Source organism: Bombina bombina, chromosome 2 (assembly GCF_027579735.1).
Source record: "Bombina bombina isolate aBomBom1 chromosome 2, aBomBom1.pri, whole genome shotgun sequence".
Taxonomy (NCBI): Eukaryota; Metazoa; Chordata; class Amphibia; order Anura; family Bombinatoridae; genus Bombina; species Bombina bombina.
The window spans coordinates 990,146,735-990,172,568 of record NC_069500.1 but is presented as its reverse complement, the minus strand read 5'-3'; positions in this window follow the sequence as shown (position 1 = coordinate 990,172,568).

Sequence of the window (25,834 nt, the reverse complement as noted above, 5' to 3'; positions counted from 1 at the left end):
GCAGCGGTCACAAAGACCGCTGCTCCATAACCTGTCCGCCTGCTCTGAGCAGGCGGACAGACATCGCCGGAAATCAACCCGATCGAGTACGATCGGGTTGATTGACACCCCCCTGCTGGCGGCCGCGAGTCTGCATGGGGCGGCGTGGCACCAGCAGCTCTTGTGAGCTGCTGGTGCAACGCTGAATACGGCGAGCGTATTGCTCGCCGTATTCAGCGAGGTCTAGCGGACCTGATCCGCAGTGTCGGATCAGGTCAGCCAGCCCTTGATAAATAGGGGCCAAAGCATACAATTTTAAACAACATTACAATTTACTTATATAATTTGTTTCTTTCTCTTGTTATCCTTTGCAGAAAGGTTTATCTAGGAAAGCTCTGGAACAGCAAAGAACCTAGGTTCTAGCTGCTGATTGGTGGCTGCATATATATATACCGATTGTCATTGGCTCACCCATTGTTCAGTTAGAAACAAGTAGAGCATTGCTGCTCCTTCAACAAATACCAAGATAATTTAACAAATTTGATAAAAGAAGTAAACTGAAAAGTTGTTTAAAATTGTATGTTATAGTTCTACCAAAATCATGAAAGAAAAAAAGTGGGTTTCATATCCCCAAGCAGAGAAACAGCTGGAAGCATCAAATCTGAGTCAATAACAGCATATTTTAATCACATATATAGACAGATGCTTCTGCATAAAATTCTCACCAGATTTTTAAAGTAAATATTTGAGGATTTTCTTTTGGTGTCATTTGTGTTTTACTTCATATGTTTGTTGAGAAAAATCTTAATAGCCTATCAATAACACATACTATCTGAGTATTAGCCAGTTCTATCTTCATAATCTCCTCTATTGCTGTAGCAGTAATAAAGCAGTAATAAGGCCGTAATAAAGTAGTTATAAAGCCTGTAATTTACTCTCTAGGTCATTGTTTTTCAACCAGTGTGCCGTGAGAGATCCTCAGGTGTGCCGCGGCAGACTGACAACAGTGCAGGGGTGTCCCTCTTTCAAATTTTGAAATATTGGGAGGTATGTGACAGGCTCATCAGGCATCATTTACAACCATGACATTGACATTCATTCACAGACAATCATTATGATTGTTTGTGAATGAATGTCAATATGTCATGTATAGTTTGTAGGAGGCATGGCATGACAGCACAGTACAGTATGTGTATATATATATATATATATATATATATATACACACTGTATATATATATCCTGTATTAGGCTACAATGTGTGATTTTGTATAATTTTAGGATGGTGGTGTGCCACAGGATTTTTTAATGTAAAAAAGTGTGCCATGTCAAAAAAAGGTTGCAAATCACTGCTCTAGGTAACACATCCCATCTATTTTAACTTTACAATACTAATGATACTATTTCAATTAAAATAGATTACTTCATCAGTAAATCAGCAAGTGAAAACATGATCCAAATCTGCAGTGATTTTTCTCCTTGATTATTACCAATTATTCATGCATCTACTCTCTATGATACTCATGGTTGCCACCTCGACCATGATAAAGTGGACAGTAATGAGATACATATGCTGCAGGGAGAAACGTGTATTGTGCCTCTGGACAGCGCTGGACAACACTATTTATGTTCCTCCCTGCACCATGTGTAACTCAAGCTGTCCAGAAAAACATAGCTGAGATGACAACCCTACCGAGACCACTAATATTATTGTATCCATATTTCCACCAAAATCCCACAATAATCTTCATGAAAACCATTTACAAGCCAACAGCTGAGTTCTCAACTATTTTCATCTACAGTTTCATATTCAGACCTCAAACCTTTTATTATTGGACTGACCAATACAACAAAAAGAATCTCCCTGTTTACAGATAATGAATAAGTAATCTGCAGACATCATGCAACCCCATCACCTAGAAATTAACATCTTGCAGCAGAGACATACTGGAATAAAGCACTTTCTTGTGCAAGAAGGAATCTGGGCATCTGAATTGTTAACTGACTGACAAGAATCCGGAAAGTCTCATTATGGACTAGTTATGCTTCCATATCCAATTCATATCAGAAAATTCACTTTGATGTGTCATGGTACCAAACCTCACAGTATATTTGTTATGTGATTTAATAAAAATCTTTACATATAATTAAGTCCAGAGAGTGTTGTAAATGCTGTTTTACAGGAATGCTTTATATATATATATATTTAGATTTTACTGCTAACCCTCTAGTATTTAAGCCAATATTAAGTTAAAATTAGCCAATATTAACAGTTTAATAGTTTAATTTATTGCACAAACTATCATACAATACATTTATGCTAAATTATGCAATTAATTTGTCCTTTGGATAGCAGAAAATGTTATAATATTACAAAGTATTACTTTGCCCCCACCTAGCAACTTTATAATGCCACCTCGTTGGCATATACAGTATATATAGTTCAAAGCCTAGGTGCATTTTTGCTCTTAGTTGGAGTTACAATGTTTTCAACATCAGCAGCTGCGCTAAACATCAGAGGCCATTATATACCATGGGAATAAAGTCTCTTGGATATATTATTTGTCACCATTAGACCCTGAGAAACTTAAATATAGACTAGTATGGAGAGCTAAAATTAGAAATGCTTTGTCAGTGAGCTATTTCAGTTCTTTCAGAGTTTAATGAATTTATCTCTGTATGGACTGAACTGAAATTGATTCAAGATGCGTTCTTCTTTCTAATAAAAGAATATTTGATTACTATATTGCTGATCTTATTATTGGTTGAAAGTAGCATTTTCCTTTTTGGAAATAATTGATTGTAGAAATCAGATCTGTCAGTAGCTTTATTATTTGATTATTCATTCTGTTTCTATCTTTCTAAATGCTGCATAGACATTCAAAATTTTTATACACTAAGCATTCTTTTATAAATACTTTAAAAGCTTTTATAGACACTTTATGCTTTATATAGGCTATATGCTAACCTCACACATTTGCTCAATTAAATTATATATATATATATATATATAAAGTCAGAAGAAAATATGCACCAATGAGGCGTAGTATCTGCTGCAGTAAAAAATGTTTATTGTACAATCCAAAAGTAATGTACAAACAAAGTCACAGTGGAGAACGCCTGACGCGTTTCGCGCATGCGTAGATGCGCTTCATCGGAGGCTAATTAGAATCTGAATGTGACAGCTTTTTAAACAAACATTCTACCAATCATATGTGAGTTCGAATATGAGCCAATGGTGTGATTGCCCAGTGTAGCTAATATAAACATAAATCAGTTCAATAGTGAGCGGAATAAGTTATTTTTGTTTATTACCGCAAATTATAGCCGCACTGGGAATTCAGACCTTGAGGAATTCTTCTTCCTGGCTCCTATTAGACATACTTATATGCATATTAGATATTCAATATACTAACAAAAAATGTATACATTCTAAGATATCCGTAGTGACAGATAATAAATCTCTAAGTGAAATTACCATATAGGCTAAAGACATATGTTGAACAATTGTGTATAGTATAAATACTTATACTAAACGTAAAACACTTATTGTCTTAGATGATTACTACATAATGTCAGCCTAAAAAATGACTAGTCACTGTTAGTAAAACAACACGAAAAAAATATAAAGGATATCCTGTCATAAAAAGTAAATAAAACTAAATACATGTGCATCGCTCATATTCATAATAAAAAATCAACAGAATACAAATAATATTCAACTGACTCACTAATTGGACATTCTATTCCTACTTTGAATCATATAATGCCCTGAAAGATGATGGAGCCCTTGTCCTATGCGGTTAGGGCAAAATTTACTCTGGTTAAGCCATTTATTATTGCCCATTAGTCTAATAGATTGAAACTTAGTCTAATGTCGATATCTAAGGTCAGCTAAACAAGGGGTCATGGGTAGTCATCTCATGTGAGTGTATAATCAGTAATAGAAGCTAATAAATAAAAAAATATATAAGAATGAATATAGGGAATGGATAAAAAAGAAATAAATAATAAAAAATAAAGCAACAATGGTCTAGGGAAAAGAATGGAGGAATAAAGCATATAAAATATGTCTTAGTAAACAAAGGATAAAAATAAGGTTTAAAGTAAGACTCAGAATGGGGTTTAAAATTCAATTTCAGACTTCAAACTTCAAAGGGAAGACCCTAGGTTGTGATATTGTGTATCAATGTGTTGTGTGTTTTCAGCTTATATTGGGTGGAAATAAGGGGGTCATAGAGATGAGATAATGGTCACTAAGATTTAATTGAACTAGCAAGACTTTATCCAATAGGTAGTATCATTAAATGAGATTATATGATTGGGGGTGTATTGTGTATTCTATATTTGTGTTTATGGTGGTATTCTCAGAGGTATTACTTATACAAATAGGTCTACATCTAATCTCCTATTTATACCGTGAGGGTATCTAGTGTCTAATTTGAGTATCCAAAACACTTCTCTTTTGAGTAGTTTGGCTGTCTTATCCCCTCCTCTTGCATTATTTATGATTCTCTCAATGCCAGTGAATGAGAAATAATCAGTGCCTATACCATGTTGGCGAAAGTGTTTCGCTACAGGGGTCTTAGGCTCTTTTTCAGTTAAGGATAAAAGATGCTCCCTAATTCGATCTTTTAGTGGACGTGTCGTAATCCCAGTATATTGCTGAAAACAATATTTGCATGTAACCAGATAAATGACGTATTTTGATGTACAATCTATCCTCTGTCTAATATTATAAGTTTCTTTTGTATTCATTGATGAAAATGTGTTAGTTTTTTGTGTGTATTCACAGCTTTTACATGGTCTGTGACCACATTTAAAGAAACCTGGGTTTGGGGTTAGCCAATTGTCTATGGATTGTGATTTTTCTGAAAATCTCTTGCTAGTTATGTCACCTAATGAAGGTGCTTTTTTTGCTACGAATTTTATCCCTTTGGATACTATTTCTTTTAAAGTGTCATCACTTTTTAGAACCGTAAGATTACTTTTGATGACTTTACAAATTTTATAATACTGATTACTAAACTTAGTGGAAAAGACAATATTGTCATTGTCGATTCCTCTGTCTTTCTTATTAAACAGGCTATTCCTTGGTAATCCCTCAATTTCTTTATTGATATTATGAAGTTTGTGTTTATTGTAGCCTCTTTTAATGAGTCTATCAGTTAACTCTTTAGCCTCTGCTCTGTATAGATCAAGATTAGAACAATTCCTACGAAGTCTTAGGTATTGTCCTTTAGGTATCCCCTTTTTCAGGTGTGGTACATGACATGAATCTGCTCTAAGGATAGTATTCCTAGAGGTCGGTTTTCTATATGTAGATGTAATAATGTTTGAATTTGAATCATCAACACTGAGTTTTAAATCTAAGTATTCAATTATTTGTGCATCACTCTTATAAGTGAAACTTAGATTCATATTGTTAGTGTTGATATAAGATATGAATTGTTCTATGGTATGTTCATTATTTGTTGTATCCCAAATTATAATGAGGTCGTCAATAAAGCGACCATATAGTATAATATTGTTTTTGTATGGAAAATCGGCTGTAAAAATCATGTTCAGTTCCATATGCCCCATGTATATGTTGGCATAAGCCGGGGCAAATTTAGCGCCCATGGCCGTGCCACGTTTCTGTAGATAATAATTGCCCTCATGTACAAAATAATTATGTTTCAATAAGAATTCTGCTGTCTCTACAACATAAGTAATGAAGCCTGTTTCAAAATCAGTGTGTCTTAATAGCATCTCATTCAGTGCTGTTAATCCTGCTGTGTGGGGGATACTAGAATACAGTGCAGCTACATCAATTGTAAGCCAAGTGTATCCCTTCTTCCATTTAATGTTACTTAATTGTTGGATGAGGTGGCTGCTGTCTCTTATGTACCCTGGTAAAGTTTTTACAAGTGGTTGTAACAAGTGGTCCAGCCAGCCTCCAAGCCTCTCACACAGGGAACCCTGGCTGGCCACAATGGGTCTTCCAGGTGGTTTAGAAGGGTTTTTGTGTATTTTAGGGGCTATTTTGAAATTCGGTACAGTTGGGGCTGCAACCAATAGAAAAGATATTAAATCCTGTGTCATGTAACCATATTCATTGGCTGTGTCTAAGTGACTTTTCAGTTGTTTACTGAAAGATATGGTGGGATTAAAAGTTAATTTTGTATATTGGTCACTATCTGTGAGCTGGTTGTTTATTTCCTCCAAGTAGTCACTGGTATTGAGGAGGACAATGGCCCCCCCCCTTATCAGCTTTGGTTATGACTAAATTGGGGTTGTCTTTTAAGTCTTTGAGAGCTTTTCTCTCCCCATAATTCAGGTTGTCCTTCACTTTGCATTGTGTATTGGTGTGTAGAGTTTTGTTAAGTTCAGTCAGTTCTTTTTCTACTGATCTCTGAAATAGATCTATTAGGTGATCTCGTGCATGTACTGGGTAAAAGTGTGATTTATCCTTAAATGTGTAGTGGTAGGGGGTATTAGTTGTTTGTCCTGATGGGCGAATAGAGTGTTGTTGTAGTGACGTGAGGGTAGTGATATCTGTGAGGTCAGAAAAGAGAAGTCCTATATTTACCGTGGGGGTTTGTGTATATAATATGGGTTGTGGTATTGGTTCGGAATTAAAAAAATGTTTTTTTAATACTATTTTTCTCACCAATTTGTTAGTGTCTAAAAGAGTGTCAAATAAATCAAAATTAGTTGCTGGTGCAAAACTTAAACCTTTATTCAACAAATTAACATGATGTGGTGATAATGCAAAGTCTGAAAGATTCACTGTCGCTACTTCTTCTTGTTTTTCCGGTCCCTGCTGGGGTATCTATATGTGTGTTCACCCTTCTTAGGGGTGCTAGTTTGCTGTGGTTGTTTAACCAAAGATTTCAAGTTCTGTCTTTCTGTAGTGGTGCTATTTGTAGGCACTATGTCTGGTTCTTCTGAAGTTGTCTCAGTAGTTTCACTGTCTAAATTGTCAGTTTCAATACTAGAAAAGGTAACCTTCCTAGAAGTCTGATTTCTGTTATGTTGTGATTAATTTTTACTGTTACCTGTTACATTTTTCTTTTGTGACCCTCTCCTACCTTGAGGTCTGGTCTTTTGCCAAGAATAAACAATATCTAGGTCATAATCTTTTTTATCCCTATTATATTTCTGCACTTTTCTGTCTGATAGAGTAGTATCTAGTTGGTCAATAGTACTATCAAGTTGCTGTTTATAGTCAATGTATTTTTGTGTTGACTCAAATTTCTTTAATGAGTTATAGGTTTTGTTGATTTCTATTAGTATGTTGTCCCTCTCTTCCCTTTTGTGTCTGAGCAGTTGTTTCATACATATGATGGAGCAATTTGTAAGGTTGGTATTCCACTCCTCCATAAAAGTTGGGTTCTCTAGGGCAAAAGAGGGATATTTCTTCATACGAAGTCCTCTTGGGACTTTGTTTTCAGAAATATATAAGTCTAGGAATTCTATGTCCCACCATAAATTCGTTTCCTTATATTTCAATTTTTCTAAGCTTGAAAATGCAATATCTAGGTTGTCTTCCCTTATAGATTCTAAAACTTCACTGTGTCCTTTCAGTGCAGTTGCCATAATTTGCTTTCTCTTTTGCTCATTTATTACCCCCGTGGGAACTAATGTAGTGGCCATAATTCCAGGCCAGTAAAGCAAATACGGTCTGTACTGAACTGAAGAGTAAATAAGTAATAGTACAATAAACAAGTAAGTTAGTATAAAGATCAGTATAAACAAATATGTAATAGCAGGTATACTTAAATATGCAGATCTACTAATTGCTAACTTGTGTCTGAACACTAAGGACAATATTCAACAAATAATCATCAAAGCAGGAGTGTGTTCAGAGCAAAAATCCCCAAGTGCTCTAAACGTGTATCGAAGCACATAAACATGGGGGATACAGGTCCCAATAATCTGTGTATCAGTATTCTGGACCTCGGTCAGTTAAGAGAGTCACTCAAATTGGTACAGAGTCCATTGTCCCATGGAAAAGGTGTAATCCCGTTCAAAGTGTTAAAGTATGTCCCAGAGCCTAATAGTCACGGGTGGAAATGCCAGTTCACAATGTAATTGGATCAACTCTTACCCTCCACTATGTTGGTGGGGTGCCCGGGAACACTTCCGTACTTCTCCTCGAATGGGTCGATGAAACCCTTCCTAGGGGGTGCAGTCTGTGTTTCCCTTCTCGGCGTGCTTCAGAGAGATCCAGCGTAGAGACGTATCCTTACTGCGTCACCCGTGACGTTACTTAGGCTGAACCAACTGGTATTTCCTGGGGGGGAGGTATAAGCCAGAGGGACAGGGAGCCGGTTCTGTATCCCAAGAGTGGCTAAAGCAGGTAGCTGGTGCAAAGAAGCGGTAAGCCCAACCGCTAAGGAAACATAAAGTCAGAAGAAAATATGCACCAATGAGGCGTAGTATCTGCTGCAGTAAAAAATGTTTATTGTACAATCCAAAAGTAATGTACAAACAAAGTCACAGTGGAGAACGCCTGACGCGTTTCGCGCATGCGTAGATGCGCTTCATCGGAGGCTAATTAGAATCTGAATGTGACAGCTTTTTAAACAAACATTCTACCAATCATATGTGAGTTCGAATATGAGCCAATGGTGTGATTGCCCAGTGTAGCTAATATAAACATAAATCAGTTCAATAGTGAGCGGAATAAGTTATTTTTGTTTATTACCGCAAATTATAGCCGCACTGGGAATTCAGACCTTGAGGAATTCTTCTTCCTGGCTCCTATTAGACATACTTATATGCATATTAGATATTCAATATACTAACAAAAAATGTATACATTCTAAGATATCCGTAGTGACAGATAATAAATCTCTAAGTGAAATTACCATATAGGCTAAAGACATATGTTGAACAATTGTGTATAGTATAAATACTTATACTAAACGTAAAACACTTATTGTCTTAGATGATTACTACATAATGTCAGCCTAAAAAATGACTAGTCACTGTTAGTAAAACAACACGAAAAAAATATAAAGGATATCCTGTCATAAAAAGTAAATAAAACTAAATACATGTGCATCGCTCATATTCATAATAAAAAATCAACAGAATACAAATAATATTCAACTGACTCACTAATTGGACATTCTATTCCTACTTTGAATCATATAATGCCCTGAAAGATGATGGAGCCCTTGTCCTATGCGGTTAGGGCAAAATTTACTCTGGTTAAGCCATTTATTATTGCCCATTAGTCTAATAGATTGAAACTTAGTCTAATGTCGATATCTAAGGTCAGCTAAACAAGGGGTCATGGGTAGTCATCTCATGTGAGTGTATAATCAGTAATAGAAGCTAATAAATAAAAAAATATATAAGAATGAATATAGGGAATGGATAAAAAAGAAATAAATAATAAAAAATAAAGCAACAATGGTCTAGGGAAAAGAATGGAGGAATAAAGCATATAAAATATGTCTTAGTAAACAAAGGATAAAAATAAGGTTTAAAGTAAGACTCAGAATGGGGTTTAAAATTCAATTTCAGACTTCAAACTTCAAAGGGAAGACCCTAGGTTGTGATATTGTGTATCAATGTGTTGTGTGTTTTCAGCTTATATTGGGTGGAAATAAGGGGGTCATAGAGATGAGATAATGGTCACTAAGATTTAATTGAACTAGCAAGACTTTATCCAATAGGTAGTATCATTAAATGAGATTATATGATTGGGGGTGTATTGTGTATTCTATATTTGTGTTTATGGTGGTATTCTCAGAGGTATTACTTATACAAATAGGTCTACATCTAATCTCCTATTTATACCGTGAGGGTATCTAGTGTCTAATTTGAGTATCCAAAACACTTCTCTTTTGAGTAGTTTGGCTGTCTTATCCCCTCCTCTTGCATTATTTATGATTCTCTCAATGCCAGTGAATGAGAAATAATCAGTGCCTATACCATGTTGGCGAAAGTGTTTCGCTACAGGGGTCTTAGGCTCTTTTTCAGTTAAGGATAAAAGATGCTCCCTAATTCGATCTTTTAGTGGACGTGTCGTAATCCCAGTATATTGCTGAAAACAATATTTGCATGTAACCAGATAAATGACGTATTTTGATGTACAATCTATCCTCTGTCTAATATTATAAGTTTCTTTTGTATTCATTGATGAAAATGTGTTAGTTTTTTGTGTGTATTCACAGCTTTTACATGGTCTGTGACCACATTTAAAGAAACCTGGGTTTGGGGTTAGCCAATTGTCTATGGATTGTGATTTTTCTGAAAATCTCTTGCTAGTTATGTCACCTAATGAAGGTGCTTTTTTTGCTACGAATTTTATCCCTTTGGATACTATTTCTTTTAAAGTGTCATCACTTTTTAGAACCGTAAGATTACTTTTGATGACTTTACAAATTTTGTAATACTGATTACTAAACTTAGTGGAAAAGACAATATTGTCATTGTCGATTCCTCTGTCTTTCTTATTAAACAGGCTATTCCTTGGTAATCCCTCAATTTCTTTATTGATATTATGAAGTTTGTGTTTATTGTAGCCTCTTTTAATGAGTCTATCAGTTAACTCTTTAGCCTCTGCTCTGTATAGATCAAGATTAGAACAATTCCTACGAAGTCTTAGGTATTGTCCTTTAGGTATCCCCTTTTTCAGGTGTGGTACATGACATGAATCTGCTCTAAGGATAGTATTCCTAGAGGTCGGTTTTCTATATGTAGATGTAATAATGTTTGAATTTGAATCATCAACACTGAGTTTTAAATCTAAGTATTCAATTATTTGTGCATCACTCTTATAAGTGAAACTTAGATTCATATTGTTAGTGTTGATATAAGATATGAATTGTTCTATGGTATGTTCATTATTTGTTGTATCCCAAATTATAATGAGGTCGTCAATAAAGCGACCATATAGTATAATATTGTTTTTGTATGGAAAATCGGCTGTAAAAATCATGTTCAGTTCCATATGCCCCATGTATATGTTGGCATAAGCCGGGGCAAATTTAGCGCCCATGGCCGTGCCACGTTTCTGTAGATAATAATTGCCCTCATGTACAAAATAATTATGTTTCAATAAGAATTCTGCTGTCTCTACAACATAAGTAATGAAGCCTGTTTCAAAATCAGTGTGTCTTAATAGCATCTCATTCAGTGCTGTTAATCCTGCTGTGTGGGGGATACTAGAATACAGTGCAGCTACATCAATTGTAAGCCAAGTGTATCCCTTCTTCCATTTAATGTTACTTAATTGTTGGATGAGGTGGCTGCTGTCTCTTATGTACCCTGGTAAAGTTTTTACAAGTGGTTGTAACAAGTGGTCCAGCCAGCCTCCAAGCCTCTCACACAGGGAACCCTGGCTGGCCACAATGGGTCTTCCAGGTGGTTTAGAAGGGTTTTTGTGTATTTTAGGGGCTATTTTGAAATTCGGTACAGTTGGGGCTGCAACCAATAGAAAAGATATTAAATCCTGTGTCATGTAACCATATTCATTGGCTGTGTCTAAGTGACTTTTCAGTTGTTTACTGAAAGATATGGTGGGATTAAAAGTTAATTTTGTATATTGGTCACTATCTGTGAGCTGGTTGTTTATTTCCTCCAAGTAGTCACTGGTATTGAGGAGGACAATGGCCCCCCCCTTATCAGCTTTGGTTATGACTAAATTGGGGTTGTCTTTTAAGTCTTTGAGAGCTTTTCTCTCCCCATAATTCAGGTTGTCCTTCACTTTGCATTGTGTATTGGTGTGTAGAGTTTTGTTAAGTTCAGTCAGTTCTTTTTCTACTGATCTCTGAAATAGATCTATTAGGTGATCTCGTGCATGTACTGGGTAAAAGTGTGATTTATCCTTAAATGTGTAGTGGTAGGGGGTATTAGTTGTTTGTCCTGATGGGCGAATAGAGTGTTGTTGTAGTGACGTGAGGGTAGTGATATCTGTGAGGTCAGAAAAGAGAAGTCCTATATTTACCGTGGGGGTTTGTGTATATAATATGGGTTGTGGTATTGGTTCGGAATTAAAAAAATGTTTTTTTAATACTATTTTTCTCACCAATTTGTTAGTGTCTAAAAGAGTGTCAAATAAATCAAAATTAGTTGCTGGTGCAAATATATATATTGCAGGTAAAGTCTGAAATTGGGTAATCCTAGCATTACCCGGGTAAAGCTGACATTACCCAAGTGGTTGTGGATAAAGCCCGATGTAACATGATACATTTTCTCAGAGTTCATCAAGTCACAGCATTAAACATTTATACAATGCACTGTAATTCACATATCTTCACTATCTATTTTGCCTCTGTCTAGGGGGTTCATGGTGGGCAAAGGGAATAAACCCCATTCCTCAAAGTTTATTTGGGGTGGATGCCAGAGGATTAGCAGGGCACTTCCTTCAACTCCCTAGGCGGATGCAAAAAAATTGTGTAGATGGGGGAATTGCATTACTTTGGGGCTTTACCCAGAGTCGCTTGGATATATATCCATAAAAAAGTGTTAGGCAAAAAGTGATTTATACCCTAAACCCCACCTAGTCACCCCCTAACTAAAGGAAATTAATTTATATGAAATACTAGTGTTAAGGTATTTTATTTGCTATATATTGATTGCGTATTCGAACATTTTTATTTTTGCAGTGCTAATGTGTGTGCAATACAAAGTGCAACAGGGGTTTAATCTCTTTCAATTTGTAAGAAAACATTACGCTGTGTGGGATTTAGGATATAAATGTGTGCTTGTGTCATATGTGGGACAAGATTACATATGCGGTGCAAGCTTCAGCGCAACTGCTGAAACCTGCGCCTCCCGTAATTTCACGTTGCACATCAAGGTATCATATATACGGTGCCGGCAGTTCATAAAGTGCTTTAAGTCGGATAAACTAGCGATGTCCAGAAATGAGCGTAAATACAAATTTCTGGAGTCCGAGTGACTTACGGCACTTTAGAAATTGCCGACGCCTAAGAAAATAAAAAAAATATCAAATCTCCCGTAAAAGTCTAACCCGCCTCCCAAAAAAAACCTGACACGTAAAAACCCCTATATCCGCAATCCCTCCACATTGCAACTAATAATAAATTTATTAACCCCTAAACCGACAACCCCCCACAATGCAATATGCCTAATTAAACTATTAACCCCTAATCCACTATTCACCCACATCACGATCTACCTAGTAAAAGTATTAACCCCTAAATCCACAAACCCGAACATAGCAAACTACCTAATGAATGTATTAACCCCTAATCCGCCATTAACCCACATCGCAACAAACCTTATAAATCGATTAACCCCTAATCCACCAAACCCACACAACGCAAGTACCCTAATTAACCTATTAACCCCTAATACGCCAACCCCCCACAACACAAATAACTATTTTAATTACTAAACCCCCTAACCTAACACCCACTAAATTAACCCCAAATTACATAAAATAATAAAATGCTAAATTACAATTAAAATAAAAAATCCTAACCGTACTAAGAAAAATAAACCTAAGATTAAATTAAAATAAATTAATCTAAAATTGCCAAAAATAAAAACGTCTAACATTACAGAAAATAATAAACAAAATTATCCAAAATAAAAAAAATTAAACCTAATACCTATGAAAATAAAAAGCCCCCCAAAATAAAAAAAAACTCTAATCTAATGCTAAACTACCAATAGCCATTAAAAGGGCCTTTTGTAGGGCATTTCACTAAGTTAAACAGCTCTTTTACCTTAAAGGGACATAATACTCATATGCTAAATCACAGTATAACTGTAAAAAGATGACAGGAAAATATCACCTGAGCATCTCTATGTAAAAAAGGAAGATATTTTACCTCACAATTTCCTCAGCTCACCAGAGTAAGTTCTGTGTAAAAAGCTATACTCAGCCCATAAAAAATGAAGAAATGAACAGCAGTCAATCAGCATCAACAGTGCTGAGGTCATGAACTCTTTTACTGTGATCTCATGAGATTTGACTTAACTCTCATGATATTTCATAGTAAACTTCCTTACACTGAATAGGGAAATAACATGAGTGTGCACGAAAGCTAACTCCTTCCGCTGTCCCAGGACAGGCATACTGATTTGTTGCTTAGAAGTCCTTTACAATGGGATGTGGCTACTGAGAAACTTTTGAGGTAAAATATATTTCTTTTTTACATAGAGATGTTCAGGTGATATTTTCTAGTCAGCTTTTTACAGCTATACTGCATCACTTCCAAGTGTTTAAACATTTGAGTAATATGGCCCTTTAAAAATACTAAGTCCCTATGAAAAGGGAGACTAGAAAACAAAAAAAGCAAAACACCTCAAATCTAAACCAGTTGAAAACAGAACTAGAAATTCTCTCCACCCAGAGTAAAAGTAATGCATCCACTACCTTACTTACCCAGATTAAATCTAAAAAAGCTGAAATTGATTAAACTTCTTAATAAAGAAGTATATAGGTCATATACCTCACTAGCATAAATTCAAACATCTGATGGGAAAATAACCAATAACTCACAGGAAATAGCGAATACTTTCGCTGACTTTTACCAAAAACTTTATGACTTGCCTAACAAAAAAAGATCCTTAGCACATCAGGTAGAAACACAAGAATTTCTTGCAGAATGCCACTTGCCCACAATAGATGTAGAAGCTCTAGAAAAACTTAATAAGCCTATCACACTCCAAGAGATATTGACCGCAATTAAAAACACTAAAGTAGCGGAGGCCCCTGGCCCTGATGGTTTCCCAGGAATATTCTATAGAACACTGAAATATATTATTGCCCCCCAATTGGTGAAAATGTTTAACTTTTTTTTGGAGGGAAATGCAATACCCCCTGAATTACTATTAGCTAGAATATCAGTAATCCCCAAACCCGGGAAAAATAAATAACACTGTCAAAATTATAGGCCAATATCACTTATCAATCAGGATATTAAACTATTTACAAAAATACTGGCAGATAGGCTGAACCATCTTATGAGAACCCTAATACATCTAGATCAGGTGGGCTTCATTCCAAATAGGGAAGCACCAGATAACATACGAAGAACCATTGATTTAGTTAATTTTGCTAATGTACAGAAGATGCCTTCTCTGCTCCTATCGTTGGATGCAGAGAAGGCATTTGATAGAGTCAATTGGAACTATCTATTTACTGTATTAGAGACAGTTGGGTTTCAGGGAAGCTTCCTTAAGGCAATAAAGGCAATCTACTCAGAGCCTAGGGCTTTTACTAGAATTGCAGGTTATCAGTCTAAGGAAATTTTAATAAAAAATGGTACAAGGCAGACTACCTACAACGGGATTTGGATATACAGAAAGAGGAGCTGTCACGCCTTGAGGGAGCTTTGAGATCGATGTTGTCGATTGAAGACATGGACCAATTGCTGACATCTGTGAATACCAGCATTTCGGAAATGAAGAAAATGATTGTGGCCCGCAAATGCCAAAAATTTCAGAGGGATGAAGATGACTACCGGAATGGATCGGTATACAGATGGTCTGTTGATTCACCCCACGACGATAAGAGGCGACAGGGATCGACCAATTGGAGACGGCAACGTTGTATGCGTGACATGGGCGCAAGTCATCGACCAACGACTCGTCGGGGGACTCAGAAGGAGGCACAGAGGCGGCCGGAAACATTGCGGGAAAAGTAACCGACACTGGCCCCAAGGAATCCAGACAACGGAGGATGACACGCAACAGCAACAGGAGCAAGCGGAATTGGCGGTAAACATTTCAAAGTATACCTTAACTGATACGGAGAAGCAAGTAATTAACAAGGGATTATCTTTCTGTCCATTACCTAAATGTGACTTTTTTCTACTGCAGAGGGACTCTTTATTTCGCAACATCAAATTAAAGACTTACTTTGGACACCTTCAGTCACTACAGGGGGTAAAACCAAGGCTAGAGGGCGATATACAGAGTGACACTAATGTGCTATCACGGAAGAGTTTGAATCTTAGGGTCAAAAGTAGCTTTAATCCACAAATATGTAACAGTAGTGTTGAAACATTTATGCAACTTGTTTTAAGGGACATTGATGTAATAAAACATAAGAATAGAGTCCCATATAGAGGTAATAAATTCCTGCAAGGTAATTTTACTAAAACAGAGAATAAGGCTTTGCTTGATTTGAAAAATAATAGTGATATTATTTGCAAGTCAGCGGATAAGGGCGGAGCTACCTTCATCTTGGATAAGGGATATTATATCCAAGAAATTAAAGGTCAACTGTATGATGAGGAAATATACAAACCATTAGATAGAGATCCTACTTTTGAGGTGAAGCGTGAGCTTGTGAAGTGTATTGATAAGGCAATGTGTAATGGCTTGATAACAGAAAAAGAACAAAAAATGTTATTACCAGAGAAATATGTTACACCGGTGTTTTACACATTGCCTAAAATACACAAGAATAGAGAGACTCCTCCTGGCCGCCCCATTGTAGCCAGTAAAAATTCAATTATGACGAATGTCTCTATATACCTGATAAATTTCTTTGCTATGGAATCAATGTCATATATTAAGGATACGGGAGATTTTCTTATCAAATTGGAAGAACTAGGTATGGAGAGTGAGAAATTTATCCTCTATACCCTTGATGTCAACAGCCTATATACGTCAGTTACCCACGTTAGTGGTTTAGGTGCTGTGAGACATGCTGTTGACACCAAGGGTATGCTATCTATTACTCAATGTTAATTTATTTTGGAATTACTGCAGCTTATTCTCTACTGTAATTATTTCCTTTTTCAAGATCAGTTCTTTATATAATGCCAAGGTACAGCGATGGGGTCGAATGTCGCCCCCCACATATGCCAACATCTTTATGAGTGTATATGAGGAGAAATTTGTATACAATAATAAAATGTTTCTACAGTATGGATTATGCTGGTTTAGATATATAGATGATGTATTTGGCATATGGGGGGAGGGGGCGACATCGACTCCCTACAAGAGTTTGTGGCTGACTTTAATATATCCACAAGACACATCAAATTCAAATTGACATATAGTGAGGAGTGAGTGGCATTCCTGGACACTAATGTGATTAAGAATGGGAGGGCATTGAAAGTGGATATATATAGAAAGGAGAGTGATAGAAATAGCCTCCTAAGATATGAACGTGCACATCCCTTCCCCCTTATCAACAGTCTCCCTAGGAGCCAACTACTTAGAGTCAAAAAGATTGTCTCAGATGAGGATATTGTACAGACCAGATTGACTGAAATGGGTAAACTTTTTATTGAGAGGTGTTTCCCTAAACAATTAATTCAAAAACAGATAGAAGATGTCAGTAAAATCCCGAGACATTCTATTCTAAGAGGGAGTAAGATGAAGGACAAACAGGGCAGTAAGCGCATGGTGTTTGTTTCTCAATATAATCCTTTAAGTAAAGATATATATAGTATCATTAGGAAACATTGGTCTGTTGTTAAAGATCTAAATCCCCACATTAAGGAATTTAACCACCAATGCCTGCATATAAGAGGTGTAGGAATTTGAAAGACGTATTAGTAAGAACTGATTTAGGCTCAGGGAAAAGGCAGATTTAAACCTATATATCTACCCCTAAACTGGGATGTTTTCCCTGTCTGGGATGCTGTAACTGTGGTAATATTATTAAAGGGGATTTCTTTTCCCATCCATTGACTGGAAAGAAATATAGAATCCCTGGGTATTTCACCTGTAATTCAGAATATGTGATTTATCTAATTAAGTATCCTTGCTCCAAAATATATATAGGGGAGTCGACAAGGAGGATAAGAGATAGAATTGTTGAACATAAGTCAAATATACGCTGTAATAACAGGGATGCTCCAGTTTATAATCACTTCTTGCAGGCAGAGCATACCATTTCACAACTAAGATATCAGATTATTGAACAGATTAAGAGACCCAGAAGGGGAGGTGATAGACAGCAAATCCTTAAATGTAGGGAAACATATTGGATTTATACTCTACAAACATTAATCCCTCTAGGAATGAATAGGGAGATAGACTGGCAAGTTACCTTATAATTAGGCCCGGGGAAATAGAGATAGATACTGTTTCTGAAATATTGCAAATTGAATATTGTTGTGAATATAGGGAGGTAAATTTCTTGTACTGTAATTTTCTTGAACAGTAATTTTTTGAACTACTATTTATTTTAATATTTATGTAAAGGTAATGATAGACATGTATATTGTGTTTTTCAGGTTAACATAGATTGATAAAATGAGATATGCTTAACCACTAGAGGGAGTATGGAGAAATGTATCCTGATCTATATAGAAGGGGTTAATAAAAAGTACAACACCTATACAGGTAGTAGAACCTCCGCCTCCTATGACTATATAAAGAGTGGGTTTGGGCATATGTGTATGCAACATGATTAAGGTCAGGTGCTGACCGAAACGTTGTTTGTTTTTTATGATGTCTCTGATTAAAAGCAATTGAAATATCCACAGTTTGGTGCTGCTTTTTACCTTTACAAGCTGTTATCTATTGGGGTTAGTGCATGAACCTCTATAGCGTGCACCGGATGTCTGATGGTGAGTGCTGGGCTTACTCTTTATCTACAAGGCAGGGCTGCCCATTATCTCCCCTACTCTTTGCTTTATGTATAGAGCCATTAGCGGCCCAAATATGAAATTTCCCAGATAGATCAGGAATTGAGGTTGGGGACCCTATTTATAAGATCGCATTATTTGTGGATGATGTCATCCTATCCCTCACTAAACCTTTATTATCACTACCCATACTTTATCAACTGATCCAAAAATTTGGGAAAATTTCGGGATACCAATTAAATGAGGACAAATGCGAGGGACTGGGTATATATCTCCCTTCCGATACAAAAAAACTTCTTGAGATAAATTTTGGATTTTTTGGGCAAAAAGAGGCCTTAAATAGCTAGGAATCACCCTTTCAAATAACGTCAATTCTCTTTTCTCGCTCAATTACAAACCAATGTTTATACAAATAAGGAAACTCCTAAACAATTGAAGTAGAGAAAATATATCCTTTTATGGAAGAATGGTAGTGACCAAGATGACCATTTTACCTAAATGACTCTACCTTTTTTGGTCACTACCTGTATCGGTTCCAGTAGCTGAGCTACACCAATTATAAAAAGAGATCATAAAATTCATATGGGGGGGGGGTAAGAGACCCAGAATTAATAGGGTAACCTTAACATAACACAAGAAAGACGGTGGGTTAGGTGTTCCCCACCTGACTTGCTATTACTTCGCAGCTAGGATGGCACAAACATCACTATGGCATAATGCACATGACAGAATACGACGGGTACAACTAGAGGCCAAACTAATACAGATAACCCCTATAAACAAATTATAATGGGCAAGTAAACTAGCAAGACCTTCTCACTGGAAGAATTTCCACACAATAGCACATACAGTGTATCTTTGGGATAGGTTGAACTTCACATATCCCCTGTTCAAAAGTTTCCAGAGCTACCCGGCTACACTCTTTGACTGCTCCCCTTCCGACTCTTGTAATAAACAAATGGGCTAATAGAGGCCTTAACAGAATAGCAGACACATTGGTAAACAACTCAGTTCTATCTTTCAGTCAATACACAGAACTAGAACCTACTGACAAGCTGGTTTCATTATTTGCAATTTAGAGCTAGGGTCCAGGGATTATTACATAAAACCTCCTGACACAATGACTTACCTCGAGACCTTATGCTTATCCAAAAATAGGCCCAAGAGCGCTATCGCTAGGTTATACCCTTCATTCAACACTTCAGTTGCAGCAAATAAGGAGCACTATATGCAAAAATGGGAAACAAAACTCAATATCAATTTGGATCAGAATGAATGGCTTAACACAAAAAACAGAGGCTGTTCTTTTAACCTCAGTGCTAATCTGAAGGAAAACTACATAAAAACGGTGTATAGATGATACCTAAACCCTACACGAATACATTGAGCGAACAGGACAACACTACTTCCTGCTTCAGGGGATGTGGGGACAGAAGCACCTACTTACATATGTGTTGGGAATGCACACCAACTTCACAAATATGGTCCCAAACCTCTACGTTATTAACCCTTTGGGGTCAATTTATTAAAGTGCGAGTGGACATGATACGATGTAGCACATCGATAAATGCATACACTGTCAGCATTTATCATTGCATTAGAAGTTCTTGTGAACTGCTGGTGCAATGCCGCCCCCTGTAGATTCACGGCCAATCGGCACTTCTCCATCGACCAGTCCCTGGCTTAACTCCAAAAGGAAAAAGGCTATTAATGATTATCTGCACAGCTACCAGCTTAGATATAGCCCGCTACTGGAAAAGACACCTACCATCCTTTGCCCTCATTATACGCAAGATTGAGTACATTTTCCAATTATCCAGCATATCAGCAGAACTTTTAGATCAGCAAGATAGCTTCTTACAAATATGGGAACCCTGGATAATGTATTCTGAAAATATAAATAATAATATTCACAGAATAGGGACTGAGGATGACCCGACTCCTTCAAACTTATAAAGGTATCTATTGTGTATTTATTTTGACCACACATGTGATTGATACCAACACTGTATAATGTTTATGTTTATTTCCAACTCATGCAGGAGCATAGTGGTTAAGGGAGAAACCTTTCTGTAAGTTTATATGGATTGTTAATTGACAAACCTAATGTTGTATAGCCTATAAATACCCATGTACATGTTATTCTTTTCATTTGTAAATTCAGAAAATCTTAATAAAAATCATTTAAACAAAAACAAAATACTAAGTCCCCCCTCTAACAGTAAAACCCATCACCCAACAAACCCCCAAAATAAAAAACCTAACACTTAAAAATCCTAAACTACCCATTGCCCCTAAAGGGCATTCAGCTCTTTTACTGCCCTTAAAAGGGCATTCGGCTCTTTTAAGAATGCCCAAAAAATCCCTAATCTAAAAAAAATAAATAAATTTAAATAAAAAAATCCTAACTCTAACCCCCAAATAGGTACTCACCGTTCCTAAAGGCCGGCGAAGAAGGTCCTGTTCCAGGCGGTGAAGTCTTCTTCCAAGCGGCCGACATCTTCCAAGTGGGGACTCACTTCCTTCTTCATCCAGGACCAACACGGAGCTGAGATGAGCACGGAGCAGGACCGGCGACCGCTGAGCCATGGAGCGCGGAGGATCCTCTCCGTAAGATCACCGCCGTACACTGAATAGTGAATTCAAGGTACGTGTTTAAATATGGCGTCCCTTGCATTCCTATTGACTGATTTGCTTCTTCAAATTCAAATCAGCCAATAGGATGAGAGCTACTGAAATCCTATTGGCTGTTCAAATCAGCCATTAGGGTTTCAGTTGCTCTCATCAGGTGTTAGTTTATATTTTCAGGCAGTTATGAAAGTTAAGGTGCTCACATTTTCAGCACAAGGCTTGCTGTACCTGCCTATGCGCGGCGAGGTAAAAATGGAGTAACATTTCTCAATTGTCGCCGCGTGAGTCCTTGCGCTGAATATGTGAAACCGATTTGTGACGCGGTTCTATGTTAGCTTATGGGAGTAAAAATTGCGGGTGACGGGTGAAATATACGCTCCAAATTTATATGCGGCGCCGTATATGTGATACCAAAATCGCGTAAAAAACGCATATGTAATCTCGCCCGTGGTTTGTAACATTTTATTGGTCTTGAAAAAGGTTTAGCAATCATGCCGAAACATTAACCTTTTTAATGGCAATTTGTTCACAAAAAACTAACTTTTGTATTTTTGGAAGTAGGTTCTGTGAGTGCCCATAACTTTTTTTGCATATGGGTGTATTTTAAATTGAAGGTTGAGCAACCGGGCATATTAAGCTAAGCGGTGAGTGCTGGAACACTGGGCATATATAAATATATATATCCTATATAATAAAAAGCCAGGTTTGTTTGTCTGATGCAGTCATGCACAGTAGAGACTGCACAAGACAAACATACCTGGCTTTAACCCCTTAACGACCAGTGCTGATGCGCAGTAGAGACTGCACGAGACAAGCGCACTGGACGTTAAGCCCTTAAGGACCAGCGTCGTACCCTGTATGACATATTAGATCCACTATTAACTGATGAAATTCCCCAAATTACAATGAAGGGTGAGGTTATAGTAGTGCCTACTGTAGACTGGGAGGTGCCAGTTGCTAAATGAACTAGAAGTAAGTATATCCTGGGCCTCTCTCTACTGCAATCTTGCTAAAAGACCTCTGTGTCCTTCTCTGCATCGGATGCTGCTATCTACTCCCGTAGTTTCCGGCTTGCCGGAAACAGAAGTTAAGAAGCAGCGTTTGTAAGACCGTGGCTCCTTAACTTGTCCGCCACCTTAACTTGTCCGCCACCTTTTAGGATGATTGACACCCCCAGCTACCGGATGATTGCCCGCAATTGTGCAGGGGGCGGCATTGCACAAGAAATGCTTGAGCAATGTTTAATACCGGCAGCGTATGCTGTCAGCATTTAGCGATACCGGGCGGACATTATTCGCTACAGCAAATCATGTCCGCCCAGCATTTAATAAATTGACCCCGTAGTGTTGTATGTAACTTTTACATGACTAAAAAAAAAGACCTACTTTGTCCAAAGGCAAGAATAAAATGTAGATATCGGCACTAGATTTGTTTATCACATTTTTTTGCCACATCCTTCATGCATTTGCAAAATTTATGTAACGCCTCAAACTTTTTTGATTGTGCATGTGACACTCCAAGCACCCCATCAATGTAATAGAATTATACATAATTAAACTCAGAGAGGTTAGACGGCTTCTAGGTCCTACTGCTCATAAATTGTATTTCAAGAATTCACACGTAGAAAAAGAAAAATACAGCTGGAGAGCCTATGTCAGAAACTTGCTTGAAGCTTCAAATCCTCATATAATCGTATAGGTATCCTTACGTGTATATGTTACTGACTCATATAGCATCCACAGTCTTCATCAAGGTAAAAGTAAAACGTAGCATTTAGTGATAGTAAATGTAAAAAAAAGTTCATTTGCAGACCTAGACGCTGCAGTATTGTCATAAGAGAGACGCGCAAGGGGGGGTCGGTGGTATTCCTCTCTCTGTCTCTCATAACAATACCGCAAAGTCTGTAAATTAACTTTTTTTATGTGTACTATCAATAAATGCTATGTTTTACTTTTACCTTTTTGAAGACTGTGGATGCTATATGAGTCAGTAACATATACACGTAAGGATACCTATACGATTATATGATGATTTGAAGCTTCAAGCAAGTTTCTGACATAGGCTCTCCAGCTGTATTTTTCTTTTTATATGTGTGTTTTTTTGTCAACAGAAATCCCTTGCATTTTGGGATTATCTAAATAGTGCTTAAGAGGTTTAGCCCAGTTTAATACCACTTACCAGTAAATACATACAGCTATCTGTCTGTTTGAGCGTATTTCAAGAATTGTTAAGGCAGCTTGAAAGGACAGGGAGTTAGATGTAATTGTTCACCTAGGTACAAATGATCTGGCTAGTAATAATGTTGTTTCTGTGCAAAGGGAGTTTTTTAAACTAGGAAATAGTTAAGATCATGTGACTGAATCTGTGTCATTTTCTGCTGTTGTACCTGTGTATAGACAGGAAGTAGGAAAAATGCAGCGTATTATAGAATTTAACTCTTGGTTAGGGAATTGATCCAGGGAGAGAATATGGTTTTGTTAGTCATCAAAGCCCTGTTTATCTTGATATAGATTGTATAAGAGGGATGGGATGTATTTGGGTTTTAAAAAGACAGGAGTTCTGAGTAAGGGATTTAAAGACTTCCTTAGTGGCAATTTAAAATAGAAATTTTAATATACCCAACTGTCCCCCAGAGCATTACAAAACTGTAAACCAAAGTTCACATTGTGCATTTAATGATAAAAACACTACATTTATTAGTAAGTTTTTGAAAAATATAATAAGGGGATATATTGACCATGCAAAAGGATCTAACAATTCTAGTAATGTTCTTTGTGCAATGTGCACAAATGTTTGCAGTTTAGTAAATATATTAAATGAACTTACTGCAATAATGATTCGAGATAAGTTAGATTTGGTAGCTGTAACATGGTACAATGATTGTCATGGCTGGGACACAGTAATAACTGGTAACATTTTATTAATAAAAAAATGGAGTAGAAAAAAGAGGGGGGGACTCTGTACTTGAAAGAAAATATTAAAGTAACTAAAATTGTAGAAACCAATGCCAATGTAGAAGATTTTGGGCAACTATAGGCCTCCATTACAGTATGACATATTAGATCAACTATTAACTAATGAAATTCCCCAAATTACAATGAAGGGTGAGGTTATAGTAGTGCCTACTGTAGACTGGGAGGTACCAGTTGCTACATGAACTAGTAGTAAATATATACTGGAATCTTTGCAATTGGAATCTCTTGTACAACTAATAAAAGGACCAACACGTAAAGCAGCTATATTAGATTTAGTACTTACAAACAGTGATATAGTATCTGAATTGTCTGCGGGAGAGAACTTAGGGGCCAATTTACTATGCCACAAATGGGCCCAACTTGCCCTGTTTCTGTGCAAGCCTTCAGGCTCGGAGGAAACAGAAGTTAAGAAGCAGCAGTCTTAAGACGGCTGCTTTGCTGTTCCCTGTGTGTGTTTAAAATAAACTCCTTTTTGCTGCCACACTTTGGATTCTTTAACTGGATCCGCCGCCTCTGGATGGCGTACAGCAATTAACTAGGGATGGGCGAATGTTTTGCAACATTCGAAAAATGAAACAAATTTTAACACATTTGTTCATTTGAATCGAATTTCGAATGTTTACATAACATTCTAACATTCGATTTTCGAATGTTCGGTTTCGAAAAATTTGAATTTTTATATTTGTAATAGTATTTCTAATGCTTTCTTTAAATGTAATATTCGAATTATGCAATATTCGATCGAAATTGAAACATTCAAATTGATATATTTGTATCTATTATGTATCAATTTACTAGATTTCCTACCACATGAACTATTGAACTTCTGAATAGTATTAGTTAAATAGAATGTTAAATTCAAAATTTCGAATGTGGACATTTGATCTAATTATAAACATTCAAATTCGAAAGGGACATTCGAAAACTGTAAATAGCATTCAATTATAGAATTTTTATTAATATTCGTTCAAAACAACATTCAGATTTGTAATTCGAATTTCAGTAATAACATTCGTTCTAACATTCGAATTCGGAAATTTACACATTCACCCATCCCTGCAATCAACCCAATCGAATTTGATTGGGTTGATTGACACTCCCTGCTTCTGCAATGCTGAATGCCGACAGCATATATAATGTCCAACAGACATTAGTAAATCGGCCCCTTAGGCACTAGTGATCATCATTCTGTATGGTTTAATATTCAAGCAAAGGTATTGTGCAACCATAGTAAAACAGAAGTTTAAGATTTTCAAAAGACTGATTTTTCTTACATGGGCAAATACCTAAATGATTCTATAAAAGAGATGGCAAAGATTACAGGAGCGCAAGAACAGTGGGATTATTTTAGATTAAACAAAACACTGTATTAGGCTTGTTTGTAAAAGTAAAAGAAAACCAATATGATTTTCAAGATAGGTAGCACATGCAGTTAAGACAAAAAGAGACAGCCTATAAAAAATTTAGACTTAGAAGAGGATAGGAAAACATGGAGAACCCAACAAAAATTGACAAAGCAGTTAATTAGAAAGGCTAAAGCTGATGCAGCAGAAAAGAGAATGGCACAATCAGTAAAAATAAGGTAGACAAAACCCTCTTTAAATATATCAGTAAAAAGAGAAAAACTAGGGAAGGGATAGTAAGACAAAAGACTGAGGATGATAGAGTAGTGGAAGGAGATAAATAAATAGCACACTATGTAACTGATTACTTTTGTTCAGT